The sequence below is a fragment of the Syngnathoides biaculeatus genome, chromosome 3, assembly GCF_019802595.1.
Source record: "Syngnathoides biaculeatus isolate LvHL_M chromosome 3, ASM1980259v1, whole genome shotgun sequence".
Lineage (NCBI taxonomy): Eukaryota > Metazoa > Chordata > Actinopteri > Syngnathiformes > Syngnathidae > Syngnathoides > Syngnathoides biaculeatus.
The window spans coordinates 6,378,063-6,405,092 of NC_084642.1; the positions used below are offsets into that span (position 1 = coordinate 6,378,063).

A 27,030-nucleotide genomic window follows, 5' to 3' on the forward strand; every position below is an offset into this window, starting at 1 on the left:
AGTATTTTGCGACAAAATAATAGAACCTGGCAAGTTTTTCCGCAGATAATGGAGGACAGCTCAAAAACTCGCACAAATATGAGAGTTCATAAATGTTGAACGGCGACTTCTGTATACGGAGGGCATATGTCAACTTTTCTGACGGCGAAATAAATGTAGTAGAAATGTGTAGTTTAGTGACATCGATTACACGGCCTGCTTGAAGTTGAAAACCTTTCAAAAAACAAAAGAGAGACTCATGTTTCAGCATTGGAATGGTTGCAAGCAGTAATTCCACAGGGTCTGTCATTTAACGTTAAATCTATCTATCTTATCTTCTTGTCTGCTTATCCTCACAAGGGTCACGGGGAGTGCTGGAGCCTATCCCAGCTGTCAACAGGCAGGGGACACCCTGAACTGGTCACCAGTCAATCGCAAGAAACATCGAGACAAACAGTCACACTCCCTATCACACCTACGGCCAATTTAGAGTGTTCAATTAATGTTGCATGTTTTTGGGATGTGGGAGGAAACCGGAGTGTCCGGAGGAAACCCACTTGGGCATTACGGGGAGAACATGCAAACTCCACACAGGCGGGTCCGGGATCGAACCAGGGACCTCAGAACTGTGAGGCCTGCGCTTTACCTGCATGCAACATTAAATGGACACTCTAAATTGCGCTATCTATCTATCTATCTATCTATCTATCTATCTATCTATCTATCTATCTATCTATCTATCTATCTATCTATCTATCTATCTATCTTCTATCTATCTATCTATCTATCTATCTATCTATCTATCTATCCTGACAATATCTGAAATTTCACTTTTCAACATGCATGGTCACAACTTGCGAGGGTGTTACTTTTGTGTGTGTTTTTTTTTTTAATAAAACGAAATATGTACATCATACCGCAAACTATGACTGCACTCACAGTTTTGGATGCAGTTCACCACAATTTGAAATGTTCAATATTCTGTCTTTTTACGTTTCACACGACTGGGTTAGTGCGATTTCGTGACGAGATCCTTGAAAGCTTAAAATGTATCTTTTTTTTTTCTTTCCATCTTTAAAATTGACGCGGTCATTAATTGCAAGTGAACGTTTGAAAAGATGGATTTGCCTGCGAATAGTCAAAATGCAATCTGACAATGTTTTGTTTGATTTTAAGGAGTTTAACGTCACAAAGGGAGTTCCATCGCCCCCCACCTTCCCCTCTTTTTTTTTTTTTTAGGGGGCCGCGACGTATGTCTTTAATGTCATGTCGCATTTCAAAGTAATAACGGACAGCGACCGCATTCTTGTTTGGTTGCCAAGGGGCCGCAGCGCCAATACTGTAAGAACTTTTATTTTGATTTTATTCTTTTTTTTTTCCCCTCCCCTCTCTTTGTGTGGCAGTAGAGAGCCGACGACGTCAGGTCGATTCCTTGAAGTGGGAGCCTGAATAAACCCTCGCGAAGAGACTTCTCCTTCAATCTGCTTCCACGCACGCACGCACACACACACACACAGCGAGACTCAATTACTGGCCAATTCCCCTTCTTTATCATTCGTCATCGACCTCTTTCATAACCAAAAGCGACCTAGAGAGGAGCTAAAAAAAAAAAAACAAAAACTGAAAACAAAAAGAAGCAAGACGCGCGAGACGAGCGGAGTGCTAAGCCGAGCCTTTTAATTCCACGTTGGAAATAAGTAAAGTGCAAAGTAAAACACGGTAAGTGTTGTTGTTTTATTTCGCCGCTGATCGACTCTCGCCGTGTTTTCGCTCACATCATTCAGACGGACTCGCCGCTTTGTTTTAATCGCTTTTTGTTGTTGTTGTTGTGGTTTACGCTACTGGCTAGCGGTGAATGGGTTATAATCGGGGAAGTTTTGTCGGTGTTAAATCGGGGAAAAACCCGGTGCATTTTTTTTTATTTAAATCCTGCACTCCTTCCCTTCGCGGTGACCTGATAGTGGGATAGATGGTCTTTTGTGCTCCTTCGCTTGCTTCTCCTCTCACGCATCGCCTCACTCAACTCCTTTGCTTTCCGTTTAGATTCAAACTTGTGTATTTAAAAATAGGGGGGGGGGGGTGATACAACTTTTGAGGTGGCTTCGTGGTGCTTTTGCGTTGAGTCAAAGTACGCCGATCGCTTTGGTGGCTTTTGTAATGTTTTTTTTTTTTTAAATGAATGGAGCACCGACGGTCACTTTTTCCACAAATGGACTTATTTCCCAATATTTGCGTCTTTCCCTACATCACCATCACGTTAAGTCCCCCCCCCCCCCCCGTTCCGTTTTTAGGCTGGTCAAGACACAAGTGTGTGTGTGTGGTGGTGGTGGGGGGAGAGGAGCTGCCTTCGAGGTTGCTTCCGCAAACCGATATGCTGAAAGATTTTTTTTTACGTGTATATTCACAACATCGTCCATTCCGCTGCCTCCTTCCCGAAACAACAAGCCCTTCGCCATCTTGGCTATCTTTAATGTAACCCCCCTTCCTCCTACTCCCCCCCCCACCAACACACAAACAACGCTACTCACCTTCACATGCATCCACGTTTTAAGTTTTACAACAAAGTTTTCGACTAAAAAAAAAAAAAAGAGAAAAAGGGGGGTGGTGGGTGTCGAGAGAGCGCACAAGGCTGAAATCGACTCGTTTCTCTATGACGTTTTCTGGGCGCAAATGTCACGAGCGGTTCAGTTAGCCGTGAGTGGACAAGACGTCGGTGCTCATAAAAAAATTATAAAAAAAAACCCCACGTCATTTTCGATAGGCAGGTGGATATATTTTAAAAGAGTTCAGACGGCAGTTTCTCCTGGCGTACACCTCTTTTTAACCTCTTGTTCTTTCAAAATGTCATTTCAAGTTGAACCAGTACGTTGTGTTTTGTTTATCTTTTGAATGCAGCAAAAAGGGGACCGAGAAAGGTGCTGGTGGTGGGGGTATAACTAAGAATTTTATGAAAGGGGGGAATCGTTAAGTGTTGATTCTGCCGAAATAGCTCGAATGAATTTGAATTTAAATCATTAATAAGAGCTTGTTAACATAAAAGTGCATTGATTTAGAAAGACATTACGTTTTTTGTCTGTTGTAATCCATGCTGAGCTTTACTTAAGATTTTATAGACTCACATTTATCATAGCAACCTTTTATTTTAGGTATTGTTGCGTACATTGAGTCAGCCGAGCTAAACTTGTGCTCACAGCATATGTCCGAAGAGACAAGAATGACCTCTTATCTCTTATATTTTAGTTAATTGTTGCACACATCCAGTCAATGAAGCCAAATTTAAGATTACATTTTATCTATAAAGAAACAGGAATTTCCTCAAGTAGGTAGATATTATTTTAGTCATTTGATGTCGATGCACATGTCAGTCAGCGGAGCTGAACTCCAGCTCAACGTCCAAAGGGGACAGGAAAGGAAACCCAAACCAAACAAGCAAATGCTTTGAAATGGAAAATGTGATCATTTCACCTCCCACCTCTTTGTTTGGCCATTTATTGCTGCAAAGCCGAGTGCCGAGAAGCAGATGTTTAGGCAAACATGAAGACGCAGAACCCCCCCCCCCACCCCCCTTGTCTTTATGGGGATACGGTGCTCCCTCCTCACGCCGCTGATGCGTCGACAGGACAGCTGCTTGGTTTTATGGAGCTGCATAGAAGCCATTAGTGGTATCGCTGGATTGAAAGATGGCAATGCATCTCAGCTTTTCAATATCTCGTGTCTTTGTCACCTGTGTTCACAACACGCTGTAGCTGAACATACAAACAACTACGGTAGTCCTGTACAGTCGTACCTTGGCTTACGTGCCGCGACCAAGCTCATGACTCAATTGACTCACCCAGTGGACCCGGGGATACTCGTGGCAGGATTTTCTTTACCAATTTTCCTTTTTTAGAGGGACAGGTCAAACCAACCCCTGAATACACTCATTTGCAGTTTATCAACACTCATAACAGGCATAAATTATCCCCGGATTTTCGACGACTGCGGTCCCTCTACTCCATAAATAGCAAAGGTCCAAGTCAATCAATTCTGCCCATTGAAAACAATGGAAATAACATCAATCTGTTCGAATCCGAACCCTGCAAAACCAAAACTACAATTGGTGTTTATAATTAAGGGAGGTAGCCCTCATATCATATGTGCGTGTATGAAGACCATTTGAAAAATGTAATGAGAACAGGTAAAGAATTATACCGGTTATATAGAATGTATTTATGCGAATGTCACATACGTGGTATTTGTCTATTGACGTGCTGTTAAGGGAGCGTGACCTAGTGACTCCAGCTGAGTTTGGCGGTTTACCAAATGGTTAAGCGTGAGGGTCTGCCCATTGCTTGTGATTTTTCTGGAGCTGGACCTAAACCCTAACCTTCATATGGTATTTATGTTTGACCTGTTCACTAAACGAAAGTGGATCGCAACCTTTGTACAATTATTGGTTGCTGATAATGCTAATTCAAGCACTCAGAACAGAAAATCGTAGCTCGTAACTTGGAAAAACATATATGTGGGGGCTCTCGTAAGTCGACGTATCTCTGTATTTAATGTTTTATTTGTAAGAATCGGCAGGACCCAAAGTGGAGAAGGTTAAAAAATTTGTCGGGGGATGTTTGCTTTGCGCCCTTGAAATGAAAGCACGCAGTGCTAACCTGAGGCACACACAAATCAGTTTTATACTTGGCATTCTCTTCTATTGGACCGGTTGTTTTTGAAGCGATAGAGGAGGACTTACGCTCAACGTGAACATTGAGGAATTAAGGATAGACATAGTTAAGCCCTATTTGCATGTCTACCAAAGTCACAGCAAATGGTTGCTATTGACTAAGCTGATTAGGTGAAATTAGGTTCACGAGCTCTGTCTTGGGGTGCTGAATCTGACAGAACTTGGACAGCTTTTGGAGAATACAATCCCGTGTGTACACAAAGCGATATGCACTATAATCCTTTCTAACTAAATATCTTTTGGGAGACACGAGACACAAAGCTTTGCATTATTCAGTAGCTTTTTGTCTCAAAATCAAATTGGTCGGTCTGTCGAGTGACCGACTGTACATGCGGCATGTTGAATGATTCATCTGTTGATGGCCGGCCTGGTAGGATGCCGCCAGGATCGACATCATAATCAGACAATTGTTCTAAAAATTGGCACTGATGATTTGAGTTTATGTTTCCTTTTAACGGGTGGAGAAGAAGTCAGCTTGAACAAAAGTGGATTTGGCTGAATAGGGAAACTTAGGTGGATAGTTTCATGTCTTAAGTTGGTTTCAAACATTTGAATATCTGTATTGTTCCTGTATTGGTGTGCCTTAAACGTGTTTTGCCTTAACCGTGTATCAACTCTCGCTCTCTCTCATACTGGTCAAAGGAGACTCCTATAAAAACAATTCAGGGTTGGGTTTTATTTTGTGTACAATTTGTTGTACATTTATTATTAATATTGCTTTTATTTTGCCGTTTGCTCTGTGATCTGCAGCCAGGTTGGGATTGAAAATGAGAATTTTACTGGATGAATAAAGGTCAAGTAAATTAGGCTGCAGTGTGCTCTCTATAAGTAGTGACATAAAAATGGTACAAGTATAATTTGTTGTTAGATTGTCATTTGGGTGGAGCAATATGGCCCGATTTTGAAATAATGTTGATTTTTGACATCAGCATATCACACACCCTTAGTACAGTTGGATTGTGTATTCTGCTTTGCTTTAATCTGATGTGTACTACACATAAAGTGGATAAGTATTCAGACCCCTTTTAAATATTTCACTATTGTAGCCATGAGCTAGAATCATTTGGTCATTTTTGTCCTCATTTATGTGCACGTGGCACCTCATATTGACAGGACAAAATGGAATTGTTGCAATGTTTGGAGATTTATTTAAAAATAACTGAAATATCACACAGTCGTGAGTATTCAATGACCTTTTGCTTGACACTCATATATTTAACTCTGGTGCTGTCCACTTGTTCTGATCATCCTTAATGGTTCGACACTTTCATTGGAGTCCAGCTGTGTTTGAGTCTACTGATTGGACCTGATTCGGAAAGCCTCACCCCTGTCTAAGATCTTACAGCTCATTGTGAACGTCAGAGCAAACACGAATTGTGAGGTCAAAGGAAAAACTGCCTGAAGAGCTCGGAGACAGAATTGTGGCAAGGCACAGATGTGACCCAGGTTATATAAAAAAAAAATCTGCTGCACTTAAGGTTCTTAAGAGCACTGTGACCCCCACAGTGACCCTGTTTAGGATGACCACAACCCTTCCTAAAGCTGAGCCAATTGGGGGAGAAGAGCATTGGTGAGAGAACGTTCTAGAACCATCACTGCAGCCCCAGGGGTTTATGACAAGAGTCCCCCAACAGACGCCTCCCCTCAATATAAGACACAGGAGTTTGCAAACAAAACAAAAACACCTAAAGGGCTTCTAAGATTGTGAGAAGCAAGATTCTCTGGTCTAATGAGGCAAAAATACAACTTTTTGACCTTAATTCTAAGCAGTATGTGTGGAGAAAACCAGGGACTGCTCGTCACCTGTCCCCAATACAGTCCCAAAACTAGATCATGGACGACCGGTTGCAGTTGAAGAAAACTGCTGCCAAGGTAAACCTTCTCCACAGGCCTCAGGACTTCGGAATAGCCCAAAGGTTCACCTTATAACCAGACAGTGATCCTAAGCACGCAGCCAAAATAATGGAGTGGCTTCGGAACAACCCCGTGACTGTTCTTGATAGGCCCAGCTACAGCCCTGACTTAAACCCAATTGAGCATCTCTGGAAAAGACCTGAAAATGGTTGTCCACCAATATTTAATGGCGTCTGAAGAGGACCCACAAATCCAGGTACCCGTTTCTTCAAGCCCAAAAAGACGCTTAAGATTGTGTGATGTTGCAGTTTTTGCATTTTAGTAAATCGGCAACAGTTTAATATTTTCTGTCAATTTCAAGTGTTGTGTGCACATTAATTAATTCATTTTAATACAGCCTGAATCAATTATGGCTGTATTGATTTCACATTGGGTGATGCTGCTTTTATAAAGGCAGGTGAAGAATAATAGTAGAACAAAATAGTATGTGTATGTCATTTGTGTAAAATGTATAGTAAAAAGTAATATTTTTGTAAATGTGCCCAGAAAACAAACTCCAGATGACGTGTCACATTTCGCTCCACAGTAATTAAAAACCTTAATTTTGATAATAATCAATGCAATTCAGTGACATTTAGGAAAGGCTGAAACATTTGTTGTAATTTTTTCCCCCTTTTTCTGGCTGAATTTAACAACAACAATAAAGCGAATTGGAAAACTACATAATCACCACCATTTTCTCGTCCTTGTCAACGTTCAATTTTCGAAATAATTGCGCTAATGATCTTTTAAGTCGACGCATTTAAAGATCAGTCGGCTTGAAGCCGTTAGCGCTTGTTTTGCTTTTAAATCCCGTGACAAGCGGCGAGGAAAATATTCTGATGGAATTCAAGCCCACTGGCTACACTTATGCACCAATCCAGAAAAATCTTAAACTTTCTCTTATCTCTGGTAATAGAAAGTTTTGATGTTGAGCTTTACGAAAAAAGTAATAAACATATAATTGATTTGCATAATCTTTGGGTGCAATGACAGATTGGATATAGCATGTTTGCTAAATAAACGGTGAAGAATGTCAGAAAGGAACTTTCCACTTTTCTGTATTTGGCTCTCACGAGACAAAGTTTTGACAGTAATAAAGCAAAACTATTGCATTAAATTGACCGAAACCAGATTTGGCTTGCATGTAAACTCTTTAACAGTTGAGCTCTTTAAAAATTGGATTAACACACATGTTAAATTGGGGACTAAATTCCTCTTACCAGTATATGCTCGTGCAAGACAATAAACGATACTACTAAACAAACAATTGTACAATCGACCTACTTTGCACTCGTAGTTAATGATTGCACTGTGCAAAATAATTTCAAATATAATTGAGCTAAAACGGGACATTGTGTTTTGACCACCAAATTGATGTTTGACGAGTCGTGCGGAACGAGGTCGCAGTGTACGATTCCACGTAAGCGATTCGCAAATTTATGCGGGGGGATTCCTCGTGGTATGTGAAAATCACTGAATGAAATGCTCAAACTACAAAATATGTCATACCTAGTACGCTGAATTTATGAACAGTTCAGTCATATTCAATTTATGTTCAGTTCATTGTTTTTTCAGTTGGTGTAAAAAGTTCAAGAACCTGAGTTCCATTTGACAGTTGAGCAGAGTGTACAATACGTCCACTGTTACCTACTAACCTAAATGTTTCCTAGCGGTACTATAGCAAGGATTTTCAATTTAGACACCAATTAATTGGAGCCGCAAACAATCTATTGACGATAATGACCATCTGGGATCCCTGTCAAATCTCCGCACGCGAGTGCTGACGCCGAACTGTGAATTCTAGAGAGGCTGCCCGAATTCCGCTCCGTGTCGTCGAGCGAACCTTTGAAGAAACCCCGGGTCGTGTTTTCCCCCTCATCTTTCTACATAAGTGTGCACAACCCAGAAAACAATAATTGCTAATGAAATATACCAAGCAGCGGGAACTTTCACAGATGTTTAATAGAAGACATTAATCCTGCAAGGGCTAATGGCCCTTTGAGAGGGAGACGCATTTTAGTGAAAGCTCTGGGCATCTAATTGATAATGCCTCTTATTGTTACGAATCCAGATGGGGGATTCTCTTTGTTGGCTCGAACTGATTTGAGCCGCTCCGGGCAGTTTACTTATTGATACGTATTTGCATGACCTCACCAGGTTAATGTCCTCTCAGTTGGAAAGTTCGGGTCGGCTTTCGTCCGGATCCGCCGCCTAACCCTATGCTGCCTTGCTATTTTTGTCCGGCAAGTCCTGAAAATCATCAGGTGGCACAAAACAAGTTACCAACGAACCTGGGAAAGTGTTTGCTTTTGTAGAGACAAGCGAACAAATTGAAATGTTGATTAGGACGAAAGAAATCAAGCCCCCCGTGTTGGTTTTCTCGGTATAGCCTGATGTGTGGTTTACACATGGTGGCTTAATGACCAAACAATAGGAGGCATAACGCAGAAATGGGTCACCCCGTGTTGACTTTCAGGAGACGGAAGACAGAGCGTCCAAATTTGGGCGGTGGGGGTGGGGGAACGGCGATAAGCTGCTTCTTTCCCTCCCCCCCTGGGAATTTATCAGTCAATGTGAGAATTTCCTTGATGAAAGTCAAGGTTGTTTGTACACACGCTGCCTTGTTCAAATGCCTTGATTTCCACAAAAGAGGAGAAAAGTTAAATATTTGCTCTTTTTCCTCTTGCCTTGTGAAATTCATGGGTTCTATTTTTAATGGTCTCCAACAATCTGGGGTGTTTTTTTTTTTTCGCCTTCAGGGCTGTTTGTTTTGTACACAAGTGAGGAAGTGAAAACATCGACGCACCACTGCCGACATTTTTTCTATATGCGAGCAAAAAGCATCAATTTAATGTGTCCTTTTAAAGACAAAGTAGGGGGGAACAGTGACATTGCTAAAGTTATTTGTTGTCTTTGAAAAGAGTCTCGTAAGTGTTTTGGTTGGATATTCAGAAAGTCTTTTTGTTTTCAGGATAAAGTCGGATTTTGAAAATAGCAACATGGATGTAAACTTTCTATTTTGATGTTTACAACGCAGCAACAGTCTCCCATGTACGCCACGGAGGCCTGGCATTTATACCTTTCCCCTCACACTGGCTTCGCTTTGATAGGGAGAAAAAAAAAAATCATACCAGGGCTTTAGATGAGGGATAGGGAATGATTGTTGGGGTCCCTCTTGGGTCAGATGATGATACCATAAAGATTGTTGTAGGTAGGGGATGCTGCTGGTCTTGGCAGGCGCTGAAAAAATATGCATGAGCACATACGCAAGTCCTACTACAATACAGCCACCAGGGCTTAGGAATGGGACACATTCGGATACACAAATGCATGCGACAGCCCCCCCTTTTTTATTGATCTTCAGCATTTAAAATCTGGTCACTGCTGCCACAAAGGCTTTTTATTTTAGCTGCGCTGGCAAAGCCTGCTCGAGGCTGAGCCAGAATGTTAAATATTTAACTCCCACACAATGCCATGAGAAATGACAAGGGTAGAGGGGGAAGAAAAAAAATATAAACAGGAAAGAAAGCAGTTTGGAGCTCGTGCGGTAGCGGCGTACTTTGTGTTAGCGGCACTCAAGCAATCATCAGTCGTACGGATGCAAGCAACCTTCACATTTGAAATTCATGGAAAAGTTGCTTAACGCAAAAATAAAAAGAAACAAGCTGTCATTCGGAATCGGACTTAACTCAGTGCTGACCTACACAGCCCTGCCTTGTTAGCGACACGGGCTGAACTCCTCGCATCGACTGGATTAGTCATTACTGGACCCGGGACAAGCTGCCGTTTTTAGCGTTTTAAGGTTACAAAAGGGGACTCGCGTTAAGAGAAGTGACTCAACTATGTCTAATCCACAGAAGCCCCATTGCACGTAGTGATAAGATGAGTACATCAGTCACTGCCATCTCTGCGTTTGAGTACCATTTGTTTCTTTTAGCCTGCTCTCGGTGTGGAAGATCCTAGTGTAGAAATTAACTTTTTTTGTTATTTATTTTTTTCTCCTTTGGAATTTGTGCACGGTTTCGGTGACACTATTAGCGCTGTTAACATTTCGACATAATATGACTGGAAAAGGTCAAAGCGAAATGTATTGTTAGTGACAGCCCGACATTGCGGGGAGAACATTACGGCGCATTAAGATTATCATTAAAAAACACCACGAGGCAGCCAAACCACAAGCGTTTCCGCATCCAGCCGAACCTGCTACCGCCGTTGTTTTTCTAGAAAAGCCGAGCCCGCCTCAGCTTGCTTGTGGCATTGTCCCCCCCCCCCCCCACCCCACCCCTCCACCCCTCACACACTCTATCTGTCCCTCGCTTGTGCTCTCGCCTTCTTGAACGATGACACTGAGAGACAGCTGTAACGTGAGACGCGTCTCGATCCTGGCAGGGGCTTGGAAAGCCGAGGTGGGAGAAGGGAGGGAGAGGCCTTTATCTGAGACTGGGGGCACTGACCTCCCTCATTCCCCTTTTCCTCCTTTCTCTCTCGCTCTCTCTGCGTCTGGTCACATATCCCATCCTCCCCCACCAACTGCAGCGAGGCCTGCACTCTCCCAACTGGAATGCGAGGAGGACACATGGCGCTGAATGCGTCCTTGTTTTGTCTTGCTTCGTTCGACAATACGGAGCGTTTGTCAGCATCTCCGTTGTGTCATATAGATGCATTCAACACATGTTCAATTTGACAAGAGTTGGAAAGTAGTGATGTTTTTTTTTTTTACGGTCTCTGACTTAGCGCAACACGCAGATGGAAACGGTGACACATCCCCCCCCCCCCAAAACTCTAGGCGACGGTTGCTAAATCCTTTGCGAGAGCTCCCGTGTGTAATCCAAACATTTAGAGCTAATTTAAGCAAGCAGGCAGGCAGCAGCATCCTTTAGGAAGCAACAGCTCTCACACTCTTGTGCTCTTCCTCCCTCCGTCCACCAAAGTGTGTGCAAAGACTCGTGCTTATGAGTCGACGTCTCCTTGTAGCTGGAGGGAAATGAAAGCATTCGATCACTCACCTGTCAAGAGTACTTCAGAATCCATCCCACGCGCGCCCGCGCACACAGTTACAGATGTGCACGCGCACTTAACCCTGAGGGTTTGACAGGACCGGCCCTTTATTGACTCCCTTGATCAAGGAGACGGTAGATCCATTTAATAGAAACGCGCGTGCACAAACACCTGAGATGCTGAAAGAAAAGTGGATTCACATCTGTCGTCTTCACACCACAGCTGTAACCTTTATTCCTCATGCCACGGAGCTCCTTATTTAGAACTACTGGTATTTGGAAGGAGAGTCCTCATACCTGAAGTCGTCTGCTTGCTTTCGTTATTAAATATGTTGAGTTTCCTTGTATGTATTTTGTATCGAAATATTTGCTTCTTTTCACACCCTAGAGTCTCTGCTGGGATGAAGGGCAAAGTGTATAAAATAGTGGTGAGGCCGGCCATGATCTGAGGATTAGAGACGGTTGAACTGGAGAGACAACAGGAACCAGAACTGGAGGTGGTAGAAATGAAGATGTTGAGGTTCTTGCTTGGTCAACAATACAGAGCAATGGTGAGTGTGGTAAGGAAGTGAAGAAATGGGTCCAAGCAGAGTGGAACACTTGGTGGAAGGTGTCTGGTGTTTCATGTGACAGAGTCTCCGCTAGGACGAAGGGCAAAGTTTATAAAACAGTGGTGAGGCCGGCTATGATTATATTAGAGATGGTGGTACTGAAGAAACAACAGGAAGCAGAACTGGAGGTGGAAGAAGTGAAGATGTTGAGGTTCTCGCTTGGTGTGAACAGGTTGGGTAGGATTAGAAATGAGCTCATTAGAGGGACAACCAAAGTTGGATGTTTTGGAGACAAGGTTAGAGAGAGCAGACTTCGATGGTTTTGGGCATGTCCAGGTACGAGAGAGTGAGTATAATGGTAGAAGGGTGCTGAGGATGGAGCTGCGAGAGGAAGACCAAAGCAAAGGTTGATGGATGTTGTGAGGGAGGACATGAAGACTGGGTGTGTTGGAGTGGAAGATCCACGACATGGGCTTGGATGGTAAAAGATGACACGCCGTGGCGACCCCTAACGGGACAAGCCGAAAGGAAAAGAAGAAGAAGAAGAAGCTTCAATCTTCATCGGACCGGAATAAAAATCTCCCAGGCACGGAGCAAAATGTGTACCAGGAAAATATGAACAAAGTTTAACTTTTTGGCCACACTTCCAAAAAGGTTTGTTTGGTGCAAACACAAAACAGAATGCTGTATCTACAATGAAGGCTGGAGACGCCAAGATCATACTTGGGGGGCTCTTTTTTTTCTTCTGCTCTTGACTGGGGCTTTAGTCAAAGTGTACAGAATTGTGAACAATTCTAAACAAGCAGTCAGTGTTGGTGGAAAGCAAATATTTTCATTAAGGGAAATCCCATGAGGACATTTGAACTTTATTTGTGAATAATCAGACACACTTTTAAGTAGTGGCTGGTGTGAACTAACCTGCATTTAACACGACTTTGAATCTTATTGGTTAATTCTGAACACATGCCCAGTTAATGAGGGTGTGTGCATTTGTGCCAGCACGTGATCGGTTGTTTATTTTATTCCCGGCGAAGCTGCACAAGTTGATGTGGGAGAAATTAATGGTCCTAAACGTTTTGAAATGACAACCCCGACGTTCGAACGGAGGGGGTGTGTGGACTTTTTGTATCCACTCGCGCGCATTCACCAGTCACAACAAAATTGATATCCAGTAGATGCATCAAGTTTTGCAACGATGTTTTGATTTGAGAGCGCACGTTAATATTGTAGTAGCAGTGGTGTACGACTCCAAAATACTGCATCATGATGAGTGCAGGGTTGAATATTTTGCTTCCCTCAGTTACACGAGAGATTCCCCGAGTTTCTACAACCACAGTTGTCGTCTTCTTTTCCTTTCGGCTTGTCCTGTTAGGGGTCGCCACAGCGTATCATCTTTTGCCATCTTAGCCTATCTCCTGCATCTTCCTCTCTAACCCCAACTGCCCTCATGTCTTCCCTCACAACATCCATCAACCTTTTCTTTGGTCTTCCTCTTGCAGCTCCATCCTCAGCACCCTTCTACCAATATATTCACTCTCTCGCCTCTGGACATGTCCAAACCATCGAAGTCTTGCTCTCTCTAACCTTGTCTCCAAAACACCCAACATTGCCTGTCCCTCTAATGAGCTCATTTCTAATCCTATCCAACCTGTTCACTCCAAGCGAGAACCTCAACATCTTCATTTGTGCTACCTAAAGTTCTGCTTCCTGTCGTTTCTTCAGTGCCACCGTCTTTAATCCGTACATCACGGCCGGCCTCACCACTGTTTTATAAACTTTGCCCTTCATCCTAGCGGAGACTCTTCTGTCACACAGAACACCAGACACCTTCCGTCAACTGTTCCCCACCCCTCTTGGACCGGTTTCTTCACTTCCTTACCACACTCTCCATTCCTCTGTATTGTTGACCCCAAGTATTTGAAGTTGTCCACCCTCGCCATCTCTTCTCCCTGGAGCTTCACTCTTCCTCCTCCGCCCCTCTCATTCGGGCACATATATTCCGTTTTACTTCGGCTAATCTTCATTCCTCTCCTTTCTAGTGCGTACGTCCATCTTTCCAACTGTTCCTCCGCCTGTTCCCTGCTTTCACTACAGATCACAATATCATCTGGGAATGTCATAGTCCAAGGAGATTCCAGTCTAATTTCATCTGTCAGCCTATCCATTACTACCGCGAACAGGAAGGGGCTCAGTGCGGAACCCTGATGCAGTCCCACCTCCACCTTAAATTCTTCTGACACACCTACATCACATCTCACCGCTGTGCATGTCATGTACTATTCTCCGCCACACCAGATTTACGCATGCAGTACCACAGTTCCTTTCTACAGCCACAGTAATTTACAATTTCTTCAATTACTGCCTCTGTAACTATGAATGAAAATGGAACATTATCATCATTGTAAAAGGTAGATTTTTTTTTTTTAAAGGTTCTGGTGTTGTATCTTATTGTTGTGCGCAGTTCACCAGTCGATGATGCGATACTCTGTGTCCTGAAATCCTTTTAAATCCTCCTTTTTTGCATCAATGAAGAGGTAATAGTCATGACTCCATCCTATTCTGTCGACCCTGGACACTTTTAGGCCCCGGTAGGTCACGTTTCAGGCTGTTTTTTTCGAAGAGCATCGAGCCAGGAGAGTGTTTGGGAGAGAGAGAGATGTGACAGCTGTGTTGGTCATGGTTACTGTGACCTTCACGCGTCGTGTTGATGGATCATAAAATTTGTAACGATACACTGAAGCTGTTGCGTCGGCCCACGCGGGGCCCCGACGATCTGGTCGCGTAACCGCTGCCATCTTTGGCCCAAACCAAACGGTGGACGCTCACCAAGTAGGACAGCTTGAGCGCATACGAATGACTTTTGTCTCATACGGCGGAGCGCATTTCTGCGATGGGCTCCGTGCCACAAAGCGAGAGGAGTGATGACGGCAGCACAAAAACACGCACGTGTACACAAGCCCGACGACGCGCACGCTCGGCATTTCTTATACGTTCTATCTCCCGCAAATGGATTGCAGGATTGTTCGGAGCTTCTTTTTTTTTTTTTTTTTTTTTTTTTTTTTGCGCTTTGCTCCGTGCGTCGGCTCCCCAGAGATGCCACTTGCTCGCTCTATCTCGTCCAGGAAGAAACCATTTAGCGGAATGAAAAAAGGCAGACCTATTGAAAAGCATATGCAGGGGAAGGCCGCCTGGAAGGATTTGACTTGCGTGTAGACAAACCTTTCCCACACCGGGTTCTTTTATGGCTCCACCGGGCTCCCCGCTTTGCCCCGGACGCACATACAAAATTACACACAGATTCCATTTTGTCAGCTTTCAGCCGCAGATCATGTAACGATAAAAGATGCTGCCCCGCAGTTAAACACTGCCAGTAAATCACATGGCAAAGAAAGCTGGGAGAAGCACTTATTTTTAAGAAGCATGAGAGACCACACCGGGGTGAGGGAGGCGGGACGGGGGAAGGGGGTTGAGACAGATAGGGCAAGACACGGAGAGAGCGAGGGAGGAAGAGAGAGCTTCTTTGTGTACTGTGTACTGACATTGTGTGTGATGAAGAGATGAATCACTGCTATTTAGGGATTGGTTTCCTGCAACTGATTGTGTGACGACTCCGCGGCGGACAAGACTGTCAGGACTTGCCTGTTTTGTTCTGAGGGGGCTTCAGGAAAACGTCTGCGGCCAAGTTTCGCTGGCTCGCTCCCACAGGGAGCAGCAAGAGACAAAACACCTCGCTAGTGTCTACTGCTCCTCTGCTAACAAAGCATCAAATATTCACAAGCCAGGGATTTTAGGCCAATCTCAGTTCTGTGTGTTTTAGAGTACACTTGTTTTGTTCACATGAATACTAACAGAAAGTTGCAAAGAGGCCTCAAGCAACTTTGCTTTTTTTTTTTTTTTTTTTTTTTTTTTAATATTCTCTCGGCGTTTTAATGAGCAAATTAGACGGCTCTGCCATGGATGCTACTCGAATAATGACATTTGGTTTGTGCGCAGTATTTTTCACTCGGAACAGTATTCCCTTTGTTTATTTTTTTTTTTGAAACATGATGACATTATTCACCTGAGTTAATCAAAAGGTGAACGTAATTTGTTTCTGCGATAACACGGTGAATCAGAGCCAGTATTCAATTATGCATCGTATAATTGTCCAATTATATCATGGTAAACACTATTGTGATTAGGTGAGATTTTAATATATTACTTACAAATGGTTAGTGTACTAATGAGCTAGAAATTACGATTGCCTCAGAAATTGTGTACAAATGTTGCGATGCTTTTGAGGGGGGGGGGGTCATGTTTTAAAAAAAAAAACCATACAGTGATTTGCAAATCAATTGAATACTCTACAAAGACAAGATATTAAATGTTGAAACTGATGATAATTCAAATATTTACTGTAATTTAAGGCCTATAAACCGTGACTTTTTTCCACACGCTTTCAACCATGCGGTGTATGCAGTGATGCGGCTAATTTGTGTATTATTTCTAACGGCCGCAAGGGGGCATGCGAGCGGAAAAGGTAAGAGAGAGATCGAATATATGTGCCGAGGAAGTGACTTTTATCGTTCCGGCCCTGTTAGCGCTGCGCTAGCGTGTTACTGCCGTGTCTCAGTGAATTTTACCAGTATGTTTTTTTTTTTAACCCGCCCTGTTAGTGCAGCGCTAGCATTAGTATTGCTCGGCGGCACTAGTGTTAGCACGGCGGCGCTTGCGTTAAACTCTCTGTGTACCGTCTTTTTTTTTTTTTTTTTCTTATTTGTAAATATCTAGTGTTTCAATGTGGGCACTTGCGGCTTTTACACGGCTGCGGCTTATGTAGGTACCAAATGGTATTTCCTTTATAAATTTACTGGGTGAGGCTTACAACCAGGTACGCTCTGTAGGCCGGGACTTACGGTACTCATTTTGAATATGATGCCTGCAACTTGTTCCCAAGGAACTGCTACAGGGCCATGTTTACCACCGTCACATCACGTTTCACCTTCTTTATAGCAACACTCACTAGCAATAACCAACAGCTGATGATATTGTCGGTGGAATTCTTTCCCATTCTTCCTTGAACTTCAACTCGAGTTGCTCTACACGCCGGTTTCTGTTGTCATGTTTCGCACTTCATAACGCAAAACAGATTTTCAATGTGAAACAGGTCTGGGCTCCTGGCAGGCAAGTCTAGAACTCACTCTTTTACTACTACCAAGCCATGTTGTAACACATGCAGAATGTGGCTTGGCATCGTTTAACTGAAATAAGCAGCGACGTCCCTGACAAAGACGTTCCTTGCAAGCCAGGTTTAGTTGCTCCAAATCCTGTACGTACCTTTCAGCGTTAATGGCGCCTTCAGACGCGCGCACTTTACCCATGACATGGGAAAAACGACAAAATGATTTGAAATGGGGACTTCTCCGAATTCTCTCCCATCTTTTGATGATACTTTGGACCACAGATGATCCATCCATCCATTTTCCTGGGTGCTTATCCTCACAAGGATCGCGGGGAGTGCTGGAGCCTGTCCCAGTTGTCAACGGCCAGGAGGCGGGGGTACACCATGAACCGGTTGCCAGCCAATCGCAGGGCACATCGAGACAAAGAACCGCACTCGCACTCGAACACACCTATTGGCACTCGCACATGCAATCACACCTATTGGCAATTTAGAGTGTCCAATTAATGTTGCATGTTTTGGGGATGTGGGAGGAAACCGGAGTGCAAGGAGGAAAGCCACGTAAGCACGGGGAGAACATGCAAACTCCACGCAGGCGGGGTCCGGGATTGGACCCTTGACCTCAGAACTGTGAGGCCAACGCTTTCCAGCTGAGCTACCATGACGCCCCATAGATGATGAAATCCCCCAAAACCTTGCAATGGCACATTGGAAACCTTTTTGAATGTTTTGCTCACATAGTTGAGAAAATGATGAACTTTGACCCACCCTTGCTTGTGGAAAAGTTAACTATGTGGGGGGTCTCCTTTTCTACCCAATAATGACTCTGAATCATTCACCTGGGGAATGTCCCATACTGTACATGTGTTTTGTTAGCATCCCTCAACTTTTTTTTTTTTTTTTTGTCGCTGTCGCAATTTTTTTAGGGACGTGTCGCAAGTGTCAAATTAAAACAGTGAATACTCGGTTCGCTAACGTCTGCGTTCTCGAACAAATCGGTTTTTGAAGAAAGAAATCGAGATTTATTTATTTTTTTGCTTCCGTTTTCGAACGAAAATCAGTACTCGAACGCCTGCGAAAAAAACCCGGAAATAGCAACGAGCGCGGCCCGATAATATGAATCACGATGCACGTTGTTATTGTGTATAACGCAGCCTCTGTACGCAGACGTGGGAAATATCGATTCGGTTTTCAAAAAATGTTGTGGTCAAGAACCGAGGTTGTACCGTATGTGCAGTCCATTCCATGATCCTCTCCAGGACTTCTGTCCAGCCTTGGTGGCATCAGAGGCCTTGCATCACAACAGCTTGTTAAAGCGCTAACATCATAGCAACTTGTAAGAGTGATGAATGTTTTGCTAGCTTAACACCACTTTAAGTTCACGGTAAGCGTCAGCTCTCATAACAAAACAATTACACCGAGTGAACCTTCATTGAATGCTCGTTACATTATTCGTTTCTTTATTGTTGTTAGCAAAAATCGCTAGCTCAAAGCTAACACAATCAATAAAACGTAATTGAGCTAAGGATGTTGAAGTCTTATGAATCAAAATAATATTGGTACACATGTGCTGTATAACCAGAAACAGCCAATAAAACTCTGGCATACATTCTTCAAACTCTATGAATAGTGAGTGATGATAACATTTGATTGTGACTTATGCTTTCTTTTTAACTGTGTATTCCTGCACATGTGAAAAAAGCAAATATTGTTCCTAAAGTACAATTATTGATTATTTTCCACGGCTTTGGAATGTATTCATCTGTTCAAATGTAGAAAATGCTAATGTTCAAGTTAATTACTGTATTGAAAAGTAAATATTTTGTAATTTAGGAGAGGTTAGGGGCAGGTTGAACATTTTGCAAATGATTGTATTCTGTTTTTATTTACATTATACGTGACATCACAACTTTGTGGAAATTGATGTTTGTACAATGTTATTTATGCTACCTTTGCAATTTTTACTGCTAGTGGCAGTGTTAGCAGCATAGGGGTGACATCATTTCATTCTGATTGAATATGACCTTATTCTTTAATGACATCATTGTTGTGTCGCTTTTTTCAGTTACTGTCATCATCACAAGCGGCAGAACAAGATTTTTTTTTTTTTATTATACATCATAAAATTGTGGTCAAACGGCCTGGCACAGTCTTTCATTTGAAGAAAGCTCCAGATTTGAATAGTTCCCAAATACGGTGTTGTAATAACTGACGCAAACAGGTAACGATTGTCCCACAAAATGAGGTTAATAGATGAACAGCCTGATTTTCACAGAGGAAAATGACTGCAGACAGCGGCGTCTTCCTTATCCAGAGCGATTCACCTGGTAAATCGTTTTTTTTTTTCCCTGCGTTGAGCCCCGATGAGCAGAAATCCTTTAATCATCCACTAATAGGTCTTTATGAAACGGCAGGAGATGAATTCAGTCTACCTGGCGCTCCGTTATCATTATGGCCGGGACGAGTTATCAAAAGTGTGCTGTTGTCGGCACATGTTTGTCTGTCTTAGTTTTGATGACTATCAACATAGGCAGTCTAGCTCATTCCTGTGCGCTGTGATAGATACCGTCTGTCGGTTTCTCTCCAGACAACCCAGAAATGCTACTTTACTTGGAGTCCTATAAAAGCGTTTTCCCGCGGCAAATTCAATTGACAGTAATTCTGAAAACACCACTTTAAGTTTCACTTCGCTCAAGCTGTCTTTGTCTGTTGAAGTGGAAGGCGCAGCGTATTTCATGATGGAACTGGACTTGATTTTGTGTGATGAAGGTTTCTTTTTGATCTGAAGCTGCTGACCAGATGGATGTTTGTCGTCGTCGAAACCTTGTTGGTTACTCACGCGCTCACGATCTTGACACCCGTCTGTGTCTGGTAACTCCGCCGGCGTCGTGCTGGAAGCCGAAAATGTTTATGCACACTATTTTTTTGGGACCAGTGTGTCTACATTTTTATTGTCAAAGAAAAGTGAACATAAGCCGGAAGACATAAAAGCAAGCACAGCCCGCGTATGTGTGTACTAGTGTCATGTGCGCGGCAGAGCGAAATCTGTTGTGTTGAGCTGCTTAGTTTAGGCTCAGGCTGAGAGCACAGGAGGGCCTCAGAGACAATGCATGAGAGATGGGCGTGAGAACACTGGGAGGGCTTGGTTCTCTACAAGAACTGTCTTGTGTTTGGGGAAAATATCCTCACACTCTAAAGCACCGGTGTGGAGATTCAATTCGAACAAACTGGTTTTGCAAGAAATGGCTGAGGGAGGAAGCGCGCCACTGTTTGTGTGCGTGTACTCATGACCTGTGTGCAGCCACAGCTGTGTTCAGATAAGTCACCCCCCACCCCCCTCACACACCTCCCGATGCCCATGTACACCGCTAATACTAATAAAATGGTGTTTAACTTTGATGTGTAGGTACTTTAGGGGCCTCGTGTCCCCTCCTGAAATGCAATAGCGAAAAGCATTCACCCGGGTGTACATTTAAAAAGTATCCCATTTCATTTGTGGCGTAAATCAAAGCGATGCGTAAACACGTTTTCTCCGTGTGACTCAAGACTGTGTGTTAACTCGGAACTTGAGCGCTGTTTTCGTTCTCTTCTCCCCAGGTGTTGCAGCAGTTATGACAAAGAGCTGAAGACACCTCAAACAGTGAGTATGTTCTCCTTCTCACTCTGGAATGTATGACGGGTGATTGGGGGGACTTTTTGGAAGTGGTGCCTTGAGATACAAGTGTCATTTGTTACATGGCCATGCTTGAAACTCCAGACAAAATCATTTCTCCTTAATTAAAATAATGGAAATGTGTAACTTGTTCCAGCAATCGAATCAATAAGATGTAAATACTTAACAGGTTTTCTTTTTTTTTTTTTTTTTTTTTTTGCTTCAGTTCAATGAACATTGTGCTGCTCCTTCTGGAATGCCCACGTTGACCATTTTTTGGCCAGTGTAATACAAACGTACGGATATGTATAAACGCCTCATTCCTCAGTAAGCCGCACAAATAGTAATTGGTTATTCTTCGCAGAGGATAAAGCATATATGCTTATGAGTATTGTTATATCATCTTTCTACATCTTGCTTGACCCTAACCTTTGCTTAAAGTGTTGCAACATAGCCACGTTGATGCTGTTGGTTAGCCATAGCATTTCCCAATATGTGTTAGCATTAAGCTAGCAGTGGCTGTTTTTTTTTTTTTTTTAAACCCTTTCCAGGCAGGGGCTGCAAATTTCCAACAGGTTTAATATAATCGAAAATATGTTATTTGGTCCAGAGAGGGTTAAAGTGTTTTAGATTTTGACACTATTTTGACACAAAATTTTAAATGAGAGCAGAAATAAACAGCTTGAAGCTTTTTATTTATTTATTTCTTTAAAAGTTTTTTGAAGAGTTTTTGGAAGTGGTGCCTTGAGATACAAGTTTTATTTGTTACGTGGCCATGCTTGAAACGCAAGAAAAAATCATCTCCTTATTAAAGTAATGGAAATGTATTAATCTGTTCCAGCCATCAAATCATTACTCTGTAAATACTAAACAGGTTTTGTCACACTTTTTAAAATTTTTTGCTTCAGTTCAATGAACATTGTGCTACTCCTTCTGCAATGCGCAGCTTGAACTTCTTAGGTCAGTGTAGTACAAACGTACGGATATGTATAAACGCCTCATTCCTTAGTAAGCTGCACAAATAGTAATTAGTTATTCTTCACAGAGGATAAAGCATATATGGTTATGAGTATTGTTATATCATCTTTCTACATGTTGGTTGACTTTTCAAATATCTGTTGCTTAAAAGTATTAGAACCACATTGATGCTATTAGTTAGCCATAGCATTTCCCATTATGTGTTAGCATTAAGCTAGCATTGGCTGTTTTTTTTTTTTTTTTAAATATACATCTGTTTTAGATTTTGACACTATTTTGACACTAAACTTTAAATGAGAGCGGAAATAAACACCTTGAAGCCTTTTTTTTTAAAGATTTTTATACATAAAATACAAATATCCGTTGCTTAAAGTGTTATAACATAGCCTCGTTGATGTTATTAGTTAGCCATAGCATTTCCCATTATGTGTTAGCATTAAGCTAAATACACATGTAATCTGTTTTATGTTTGTTTTGACACAAAACTTTAAATGAGAGAGGAAATAGTTTGAAGTCTTTTTTTTTTTAAAGATTTTTTTTTTTTTTAATTTAAAGTTTTTTGCTCGTGGTCAAGGCAAAAAAAAAAAAAAAGCTTGAATGATGGCTTATATCTTGAAAAACTCACCAGCCCACTCGACTGTCATGGCACCGGTGTACTTTGTCATACAGTGTAATTTATTTGAGTTACTTTTTTTTTTTTTTTCAATCACACCCCAACTACTATGCCAGTCTGCCAGCTCCGGGCCTCGTTTGACTGTAATTCATTCGGCAAAACAGGATGTTTTATTTTGTTGTTGTTGTTGTTTTCTCTCGGCAAATTAAATTTAACGAGACCCTTGAAAAGAGGTTGTTATGATTACATTACAAATTCGGGGTTCATTTAGTGAATCGAGCAATTAATTAGATTTCTCCCATTCAAATCAGAGTATTTGTATGAAACGTGCACACGGCTAATAGGCGTCCTTAGTTTGCTATCTGCTCGGAGCTAGAGCAGAATGTAAATGGTTGTTAACTGTGGCCTACAGGGGCTTCCAGGGATGCAGGATTGCGTGCAGTTGTTTATGTGCGCTGCTACGTGCGGCGTTAATCTCCCCCCTCGCCCTTCCTCTTCGCTCCCTTTTCCGTATGCGTCGCTCTCTCCCTCCTGTCTCTGTGTGAGTGCTATCTGTTGTCAGGGGCGCGGCTGCGTCCTCCAGGCTTCACTTCACGCCAAGGTGGCAGTTTGTTGTTGCGCACGCAGAGAATGACTTGCACTTTCCTTTCCTACCTGACCCGATGGCCTGCGAGTGTCTTTTATTAGGTGTGTTATATATTATTTTTTTCCCCTTCCTACTGAACGCACAGTGCATTGAAATGCTTTGTCTTTTGTGTTCCTGGACCTGATTCTGTCAGGTTGCAGTGGCATCTCTGGCTGTAAATGATGCATTATGTTGCCGCATGCCGCTTGTATCATTTGTGATGAGTATTGATGAGTCCTCACCCTCTGGGGGAATCATTTGCTGGGGTTGGGGGAAGAGATGTATAGCTGTTCTTTACTTGGTTTTCTACTAGCGCCTTATACAGGCCATATTACAAAAGGACTAAATCCGTCCAGATGTCCAATTTCCTCGGCCCGTTGTATATTCAGAAATCAACTATTGACGCTGCTGATGTCATTCATCTATTTGGGTGTGACATCCCACTCCCTACTACTACTACTACTACTACTACTACTACTAACTACTATTACTCCTGCTGTAACGCTGTTTTTGTAATGGAACCTTGCCAGACAAGAATTCCATTTATATAGCTCTAATTCACGACAATGTACTTATCACGTTTAAGCAGGTCAAGAACAAAAGTTTGTCATCAATTTAACAAAAAAGTAGTCTCAAACTGTTTAAACTCACTATATGTTAAAATTTACTATCAAACGAAGCATAAACCAAATCTAATTACAACCGCAATTGAAAAACATCCGCCACCTCCCTCTGCCCCCCCCCGGCCAATAACAAGTAAATAGACGCACGTCGGTTTGTAGATGTTCAAAAACACGAACTATTTATAACTAAAATAGTCAGATTTCTACTCATTACTGAGGAATAAATGTAATTCCGTGAGAATTGTGAATGACAATAGTTTGCCCCACTTCTAGTTCTGTGTCAGGGTCGGCTTAGTACAGATTGAGCTTGTTTTGGTTCTGAATAAGCAGATGTTTGGGCCGTTGCTCAGCACAGGGGCGGATCTATCCCAGTGGGTTACATGGCTGCTGGTCACCCCAAAAGTTTACTTTTTTGCTTTATCACCTGTTTTTTTTTTTTTTTAAGCAAAATATATACTGTATACATGAACTATGTAATTGTTGAGCACATCTGTTTTTGGTATGAATGATTGTTTATGGCTTCATGTGCTCTGCGATTGGCTGGCGACCAGTCCAGGTTTTACTTCACCTCGTCCTAAGTCAAGCAAGGAACACGGCAAAGTAGTCCTTGCATCCTTGAATTTGTTTTATTACCGTAAATTCCGGCATAGAAAATGCGACTTTTTTTCCACACGATTTCAACCCTGCGGTTTATGCAGTGATGTGACTAATTTGTGCGTTTTTTTTTTTTTTTTTTTTTTTTTTTTTAAACGCCCGCAAAGGGGCACTCGGGCGGAAAAGGTAAGAGTGAGACTGGTGGAATATATGTGCTGAGGAAGTGACTTTTACCGATCCGGCCCTGTTAGCGCTGCGCTAACGTGTTACTGCCGTGTCTCAGTGATTTTTACTGGTATGTTTTTTTTTTTTTTTTCTTTAACTGGCCCTGTTAGCATGGCGGCGCTAGCGTTAAACTCTCTGTGTACCGTCTTTCTTTGTAAATATCTTGTTTCAATGTGGGCAGTTGCGGCTTTTACACAGCTGCGGCTAATGTATGTACCAAATGGTATTTCCTTTACAAATGTACTGGGTGAGGCTTATAACCAGGTGCGCTCTGTAGGCTGGCAATTAACGTATATTATCTCAGGTCCAGACAATTTTTTGATTTTTGTCAATGGGAATGGCAGAGAGAGAGCCACTTTAATCCAATACCGAAGTAAGTACCTCTACTTACGAAAGGAAAACATTCCGGAAGTTTTCGTAACCTGAATTTTTCACAAGTTGAAGCACATTTTACACGTAGTGTAATCTGTAACATTTTGTCATTTTATATTAACTTGTTTGTGAGTGGGAAGTTTTAACACATTTTAATTGAGACGATAGCTTCACAATTTACCTGCTTAAAGCGTCCCGTCCATGTTTTACAAACCGACACATGCAGCACCCATGCGTTTTAAGGTTGCTATTAGATTGTGTGCATAAATTGAGTGCGTGCCGTAATGCATGTGGACTATTTGTACTTTTACCCAAGGTGGGAGCAGCGATTCTTGCATAGCACCAAACCCCCCAATCTGATCTGAGCTTGAAATGCAGTGCCTTTTAATGACAAAACTGAGTGGCTGGGAGCTATGCAGAAAAAGAAGGGTGTGCGCGTGGGTTTGCATGCATCCGCGTGTGTGCCGATGTGTGCTAGGGGTGAGGGTGGATGTGCGCCGCATGAGTTTGAATTAGACAGGAATAAAGGGAGAGGGAGAAGGAGAGAGAGAAAAACATCTCGAAGGTCAGGAACAGCAGGCGGCCGTAAGGGAGAGAGACACGTGAGGCAGAGATAGTCTTCGTCAACCTCACAACTTTGCTCTTTAAACGTGTGTGTGCGTGTGCGCGCGTCCTTTGGGGCCAACATTTCCATCCGCATCCCACTGCGCGTTACAATGGAACAGAATTGCAGCGTTATGGCTAGATAGATAAGACAGATAGACATTACGTACACATTTCGGAGCCAGTCAGTCACTGAGCTACAGATAATTCTTCTACATGGCCCTTGTGACAGTCGAAGGGGAAATTACACCTCGTAGCCTGAGGGCAAGAATTCGTGTCTCTCTCTCCCTGTCCCAAAACCTGAATAGTTTCTCATCAATCTGAGGAAGTGCTATCATTTGCACCTCTTGTTCTTTGTTTCTCAGTCTTTTTTTTTTTCTTTTCCCCCAGTGCACTTTAAACTGGTTCCCTGTTAGATTAAGGAAGTGTTGAGATAACGCAGAAACATTTAGTACTTTGCACTTCGCCTCGGAGCTACGGTTGTGAAAAAGCTGCTGCGAGCTTGTCCTCGGGATACAGAGCGGCGTCGGGATAGAGGACGACGTAGATTCGACTGACACGCGGAGCGTTTATGAGGGCTTTACCCGTCAATGTCGTCTTCAACTCTCTCGCGCACATGCAGTGCTTTTTAACAGTTGAAATATTTTGTAACTGTACGTAAGGATTTTTTTTTTTTTTTTTGCCAGATATCGACTTTCTTCTCAGGTCTACTATCTACTCCTTGCTTTGTCTAAAATAATATCAAGCTCACGTAAAAATGTAAATAGAGTGAGTGAGATTTTGATGAATTGAGATCTTTGGGTCTTAACAAGGCAGGAAAAAAAAACAAAATAGCAGCGACACGATGGAATGTCAACCAAGGGAGTGTAGATGACAAGGCAACAGATTTGGAGAAGTATGATATTCCCCATCCATGGATTCGAGATTTTTGTTTTGTTGCATGTGGCCTAAAAATGTCCATATAAAAACACAAGTACAATATTAAGTCATTTGCTAATTTTGCATTTTTTCTTACAATTAACTCCTGCTTTTGGCAACAGAGGGTAGGGATCAAGCTTTGCTGGGAAAAGTGAAAATCCACAAACAATTGATGCGTCTTCAAAGTGCTTTGTAATGCAAAATGATGCCACAAGATGGCAGATAAGCGCGAGCAACGAGGGAGGACCATAAAGCACCAACACCATACATTTGCAGTCACGGCGATTTCACAGGCGCCATCGCACTCGCACATCTGCACAATCGAGCACGAAAAATCACGCACGCAAAATTTGTTACAAGTAGAAATACATAGATATTGAAAAACGTTGCTTCTTTTGCATAGACCTGACCAATGTTCCCTCTTAGCTGCGCAATTGCGCACTTGTCGCACACTCAACACACATGAAAAACGATCCAGCGGACTGAACCATAGCCTGACGTCTTTTTTTTTTTTTTAACACTG

At 42.5% G+C, this 27,030-nt stretch overlaps 1 protein-coding gene across 10 annotated transcripts in view; it reads left to right on the forward strand.

The window, feature by feature from the left end:
• Window positions 1-1,298: 1,298 nt before the first annotated feature.
• Window positions 1,299-27,030, forward strand: part of baz2ba (bromodomain adjacent to zinc finger domain, 2Ba) — a 127,027-nt gene continuing 101,295 nt past the window's right edge. For 4 of the 10 annotated variants that reach the window (XM_061813914.1, XM_061813917.1, XM_061813918.1 and 1 more), the window contains exons 1-2: window positions 1,299-1,698; window positions 20,902-20,944. The gene's annotated coding sequence lies outside the window, so the exon portion shown is untranslated. Of the gene's footprint in view, window positions 1,699-20,901; window positions 20,949-27,030 lie in introns of all 10 variants that reach the window. The other 6 variants (XM_061813916.1, XM_061813923.1, XM_061813915.1 and 3 more) reach the window with 5 other exon arrangements.